This window comes from Oncorhynchus masou, chromosome 29, assembly GCF_036934945.1.
Source record: "Oncorhynchus masou masou isolate Uvic2021 chromosome 29, UVic_Omas_1.1, whole genome shotgun sequence".
Classification (NCBI taxonomy): Eukaryota; Metazoa; Chordata; class Actinopteri; order Salmoniformes; family Salmonidae; genus Oncorhynchus; species Oncorhynchus masou.
In genome coordinates this window covers 87,967,738-87,974,600 of record NC_088240.1, presented here as the reverse complement: position 1 = coordinate 87,974,600, position 6,863 = coordinate 87,967,738, and the positions used below count along the sequence as shown (strand labels likewise).

At 41.7% G+C, this 6,863-nt stretch overlaps 1 protein-coding gene across 1 annotated transcript in view; it reads left to right on the top strand.

Moving 5' to 3' along the window:
• Positions 1 to 6,863, top strand: part of ahr1a (aryl hydrocarbon receptor 1a) — a 359,463-nt gene that overhangs the window by 45,916 nt on the left and 306,684 nt on the right.

Genomic DNA, 6,863 nt, shown 5'->3' with positions numbered 1-6,863 from the left:
AACTATGTGAGGATTCAACAAAGGACCGGTGCAGACCAGGGCTGGAGATAAGATCAAATATACAGTATTTCAATCCAGACAAGGCTTTGGTAGACAGGAGACCAACACACACACACACACACACACACACACACACACACACACACACACACACACACACACACACACACACACACACACACACACACACACACACACACACACACGCACACACACACGCACGCACACACACACACACACACACACACACACACACACACACACACACACACACACACACACCCTGAGGTTGTAAGTCTGCTGATTGTTTGAATACTGAAAATCTATGAATAATTCATGAACGAAACCCCTCATATTCAGTCCAGATGTGCTGCTCTACAAGATAAATATCTAAAATTGCAACAATTAATTTGGTGTTGTCCACGCATAGTTGCTATACACCAGCTTACATTGACACATCCTCCAGTGTCAGAGAGATCACCTCAGGGTCTCTGAAAAGAAAGGACCAGTCGCATTGGTTCCTGCACTCTTAGCTGTATATTATGGAAGGTAAGATTATGATTATTATTACAGACAAAGTGAGACTCAGCAGAAATGAAGAGTAAGGTCCCTGGTTGCATCCCAAATGGTACCTATTGCCTATATAGTGCATCCTTTTTATCTATGGACCTTGGTCAAAAGTATTGCACTATATAGGGAATAGAGGGCCATTTGAGACTCCCACCATCTCCCCTGTAGCTCTGTACTGTTCTAGAAGGTAAGGGGAGGGCTTGTTGAATCTGTTTAGCTTTGCTGTTGTAGGAGCAGTGTGGATGCATGCCAAATGTCTCCCTATTGCCTGTATAGTGTATTATTTTTGACCTGGTTAAAAGTAGTGCACTATATAGGGAATAGTGTTCCATTTGAGTCACAACCCCTAGCTGCCTTGTGCTTTACAATGAAAAACCCTGAGAGCTGTGTGGAAAGGCAAGATGTCTATGAGGTTTACTAAGTGGAAGAAGCTCTGACATGGCATGAGTTGTTTCTGTATTTACTCACTTACTTACATGCATTTAGCAGGTAAGGTGTTTGAAAACATATAGTTACAACAACAACTTGGGGAGGAGGATGGGACAGGGATTGAATGAGCCCATTGGAAGCTGGGAATGAGTAGAGGTGCACATCCACAGTGCACTAAATGTACCATTTCAGCACTGAGACTAAAGCCTATATCTTTATTGTGTCAATCAACTGGAGAATATTTGAAAGTAGTAGTCATTTTGATAAGCAGGCGTATTCATGAAAGCAGTGCTGTACAATACTACAGATGGGGATGACTGAACCTTTCCATTCCCGAAGAGATGGACAAAGTATTGCCTGACTGGATGACCAATGAAAAATCTATTCTGTCTTTTTCTCCAAGGCCTTTTCATGTTTGATTTACAGATCTCAGATCATTGTTTCAGTATATAACTGAAACCATATTGAGTCAGTTCCAAATGGCCCCCTATTCCCATATACTGTAGTGCACTACTTTTGACCAGGGCTCATAGGGCTCTTGTCAAAAGTAGTGCACTATGTAGGGAATAGGGTGTAATTCTTTGACCCATATCATGTCAGCCTTGGAGGAAAGCTTGTTTTCATTAGGATTTCCCTTGGATTTGTGAATCGATGTATAGCTGGAGAGAGAGAGAGCAGCTTCTCTCTCAGGTGGGTTGGTGAGAGAGTTAATCAGAAGGGGTCATGGTGCTCTCCCAGAAGCTTGGCTGGTGCCTAATTGTGAATTCAGTCAAACAAAAGGTGTGATGGGTTCGCACTCAAATCCATGTCGCATGAAGCTTTTTTTCACTGCATCAGGAATTGCGTACACGGACGTTTTGGCTTTGCAGCCTTCATCAGTGTGAAGAGAGAAAATGAAACAGACCAGTTAGGCTTGCCTTTTTATAAGTCACATGTCCTTACATTACAATCAAAGAATACAGAAATGTTTAGAGAAATGTTCCAGGAATAGATGATCAAATGAGGCTTTTTGAGGAAAAGTCAACATGACTTTCAGGTAGGTCTCAAATAACCAATACAATCTAATCTAGTCCATGTATAAAGTTATGGTAAATTAAATACCTTCTTGCTACACTTTGCATTGGTTAGTTTAATGAGCTATGTTGAGAGAGAATTGACTAAAGCAAGATTTGCATACTTAATTTGCTGGTCAGAGGAAAGGCCAATTAATTTGGACCCTCAATTGAATTGGCCTTTCCACTGACCAGCAAATGAAGTATGCAACTCTTGCTTTAGTCAATCTGAAGGCACACAGTATGTTTGAGTTGGCAAATGACAGATTCCAGCACAACAATTCAGCAAGAATTAACCGTCTGAATCAAATCATAACAGGTCAGTGTTTCATCACAGTGAATATGGTACATTGGTAATCCAAAGTGACTGAGTAATGGAAACGTGGCATCAGCTTGCATCCAGAGCCCTGAGTTCTCCCTTCATAGCTGCCCAGAGAACAGGCTAAATGACTGGTTCACCACTGCACCTTGTGTTTACGCTAGCTGTGTGCGCCGTGTGCCACCCAGGCTGCAGACAAGACACGGATCAGGGTGCTTTCTGGGGAATACACAATGATGTCACAGACAGGAAATGGCTGGGAATGACTTGGCACCTTGAGGTAGCTGGCTCGCCCCCATTGGCTCAGAGGCCACCCTGGAATAATAAACAAGCAATCAGGAGGCAGCACGAGAGTACACAAAGGCATTGCAGACGTTCATGGATGATAAAGGCTGATTTTTCATTTGAGGGGGATGATTATTTGTGTTCTCCGGTAAATACAGGGCCCCTCATAGGAGGCGTAAACACACATATGAAGGGAAAAGCGGTTTCTGCCCCAAACACAATGATTTAAAATGTTCTTGTTTATGTCCAACCATGATTAATATAGGCTGCTATATATTTAAACAGAGTTACAGTTTTGAGAACGTAGCAGAAATCTTATTTTCTGAGGAAGCAGAGAGAAACACCTCCTTGGTAAATGTGAACTGTTTGGCTCTCAAAACTGTTTCAGTCTTTTGGCTGTGTTATCATACCACCTTCACATCCAGGCAGGCTCCGCACAACGCCGCTAGTCCTACAACACATGTGGCTATGCTTTGAATCATGTTTCCAATGCATTTGTAGTCAAATCAGATCATGTCAAAGGGATTCTGTGCACTAAATTTTAAGAATTTAAAGGAAGTTACTTTAGGGAAAGGGAAAGGGGGACACCTAGTCAGTTGTACAACTGAATGCCTTCAACTGAAATGTATCTTCCACATTTAACCCAACCCCTCTGAATCAGAGAGGTGCGGGGTGCTGCCTTAATCGACATCCACGTCTTCGGCACCCGGGGAACAGTGGGTTAACTGCCTTGCTCAGTGGCAGAACAACAGATTTTTACCTTTAACATGGGCCTGTGATGTATCTTACTGAACAAGTGCCTCAGGTCGGCCAGGAGAATGTCAAATGGGGTGCCTACCGTACAGTAATATTAGTTTGTTAATGAGGTAGTTTCAACCGTACAGTAATATTAGTTTGTTAATGAGGTAGTTTCAACCGTACAGTAATGTTAGTTTGTTGATGAGGTAGTTTCAACCGTACAGTAATATTAGTTTGTTAGTGAAGTAGTTTTTATCGTATAGTAATATTAGTTTGTTAGTGAGGTAGTTTCTACCGTACAGTAATATTAGTTTGTTAGTGAGGTAGTTTTTATCGTATAGTAATATTAGTTTGTTAGTGAGGTAGTTTTTATCGTATAGTAATATTAGTTTCCTGGCCACCTCTCTTCCTGTCCTGCTATAGCCCTGTCCTGGTCCCCTCTCTTCCTGTCCTGGTTTAGCCCGGCCCTGTCCTGGCCTGGGGGTAATTAACTAGTCTAATGACAGCGGCCATGGCCCCCCTATCCCTTAGGTTCCACTCTCTCTCTCTTTCTCTCCCGGGTGCTAATCCCCCTGCCTTCATTAACCTGCCGGCCCCACGTCCCCCACAACACAGCACATAGTGATACTCATGTCACCCTGATAACTGATGTGTTGTTACAGCATTACAATGATCTCCTTCTTCCGTCCTCCTAACATGTCAGGGAACTTTAATTGTGAGCTAATTTGGAACCAATCTCAACAAATGGGGAGTATTAGAGGAAGCAGAGAAAATTGAGGCAGGCATGAGCTGAGCTGCGGCATCTTGATCTTATGCAGAGGCTTGTTTCAGAGTTATAAACACAAGGACGTTGTTTGAGTGATGGAAAATAGTCAATGGTATGTTTATTATTTTATTTATTTAACCAGGCAAGTCAACTATTATTTATCAAGACGGCCTACCCCGGCCAAACCCTAATCCGGATGATGCTGGGCCAATTGTGCGCCACTCTTTAGGACTCCCAATAACGGGCAGTTGTGATACAGGAAGAAGCCACTGCTCCTAAACCGCCATAAAAAAGCCAGACTATGGTTTGCAACTGCACATGGGGACAAAGATCAGACTTTTTGTTAGAAATGTCCTCTGGTTTGATGAAACAAAAATAGAACTGTTTGGCCATAATGACCATCTTTATGTTTGGAGGAAAAAGGGGGAGGCTTGCAAGCCGAAGAACACCATCCCAACCGTGAAGCACGGTGGTGGAAGCATCATGTTGTGGGGGTGCTTTACTGCAGGAGGGACTTGTGCACTTCACAAAATAGATGGCATCATGAGGTAGGAAAATGATGTGGATATATTGAAGCAACATCTCAAGACATCGGTCAGGAAGTTAAAGCTTGGTTGCAAATGGGTCTTCCAAATGGACAATGACCCCAAGTATACTTCCAAAGTTGTGGAAAATGACTTAACGACAACAAAGTCAAGGTATTGGAGTGGCCATCACAAAGCCCTGACCTCAATCCCATAGAAATTTGTGGGCAGAACTGAAAAAGTGTGTGTGAGCAAGGAGGCCAACAAACCTGATTCAGTCCTCTGTCAGGAGGAATGGGCCAAAATTTACCCAACTTATTGTGGGACGCTTGTGGAAGACTACCCGAAACGTTTGACCCAAGTTAAACAATTTAAAGGCAATGTTAGCAAATACTAACTGAGTGTATGTAAACTTCTGACCCACTGGGAATGTGATGAAAGAAAGAAAAGCTGAAATAAATAATTCTCTCTACTATTATTCTGACAATTCACATTCTTAAAATAAAGTGGTGATCTTAACTGACCTAAGACAGGGAATTTTTACTAGGATTAAATGTCAGGAATTGTGAAAAATGGAGTTTAAATGTATTTGGCTAAGTCGTTTGTAAACTTCCGACTTAAGTTGTATGTATGTATGTATGTATGTATGTATGTATGTATGTACGTATGTACGTATGTACGTATGTATGTATGTATGTATGTATGTATGTATGTATGTATGTATGTATGTATGTATGTATGTATGTATGTATGTATGTATGTATGTATGTATGTATGTATATGTGTGTGTGTGTATATGATGCAATATTTAGGAATTGATACCCGCAAAAAAAATAAATGGGGGATTGGAAGTGTCTTCGGGTGTAGTTCTTACCATTATTTTTGGGGGACTTTTTTATCTTTTGTTCTTTGTTTTGAGTGGTTGTTAGGGCGACAAGCCAGGCTTTAGTGTTCTAGTATCTATGAGTCACCAGCATCTCTGTCCTCATTTCCCAGCAGGGGCGTTTGTGAAGCAGGTCGTCAACAGGCTGACTCATCACATATGGCCCCAGAACCGTGTCCCTCTGCCAAGATGACACTGCACAGGATATAGTCCTCATCATCAGCCACCTGGTCAGGTGACCCTGACAACAACAACAACAACAACAACAACAACAACAAGGAACAAACAAAAGTTGATTGGATGGTGTAAGAGATGATCCTGACTGCAAGTTTCCATTGTGGTCCGACTGAATCTACCAATGATATCCTGGTGTATCTGCTTCTGGACTGAACAGGGCTGGAGAGAACCACAGTTCCTCTCAACAAATAGGCCCACATCAATGAACTTCTCCAGCTGAGACCGTGTGGAATACTGATGTGATACTCATACATGCAAAATGCTACTACAGGATAGAATAGCATGGAGAACTGTATGACACAAACAACAGTCATACTGAAGCTAACATGGACAAGTTTGCAATGATGCGATATTTAGGAATTGATACCGACAAAATAGTGGGTGGATGATCACTAGTTACAATAGGGAAATTGCACACACTTTCTTTTTAGGATTATATTTATAGATGTTATGTTTTACAAGTATTTTTTTGATTATGGTATAGCTTATAAATACCAATTTCTGCTTTTCTTATCTTTATTTAGAGAACATGTATGTTGGCACATTTTATTGCGAATATTAATATTTGGTGCTTGATGAGAAGTTATCTTCAAAAAGTTTTGTAATAAGATTTGGTTGTACGATATTAAAGACATGGAAGGCTGTTTTAAGTACTGAACTATGTACGATGATCCGATAACTGTATCATCTATATTAGATTGAGATGTTTGTGAAACTAATCCGGTGAGTCACAGAAGTTGAGAGTTGAAAGTGTTCAGTCTCGTTAAACAACCCAAAACCTCTTAGAGATAATACCACCGTGTCATGTGTCTGTACCCTGATCCCTGCAGGAAACCCATCTGCCTCTCAAATGGCACCCTATTCCCTATATAGTGCACTACAAGCATATTCCCTATGTAGTGGCCCATAGGGTTCTGGTCAAATAGTGCACTATATAGGGAATAGGGTGCCATTTAGGACGCTGACCCGTTCCGAGGACCCTGGTATCTCCCTGCTTTAACGATGCAAGACAACGTAAAGCTTGACTTATCTCCCTCCCCAATCACCGTGTCACCAGGGT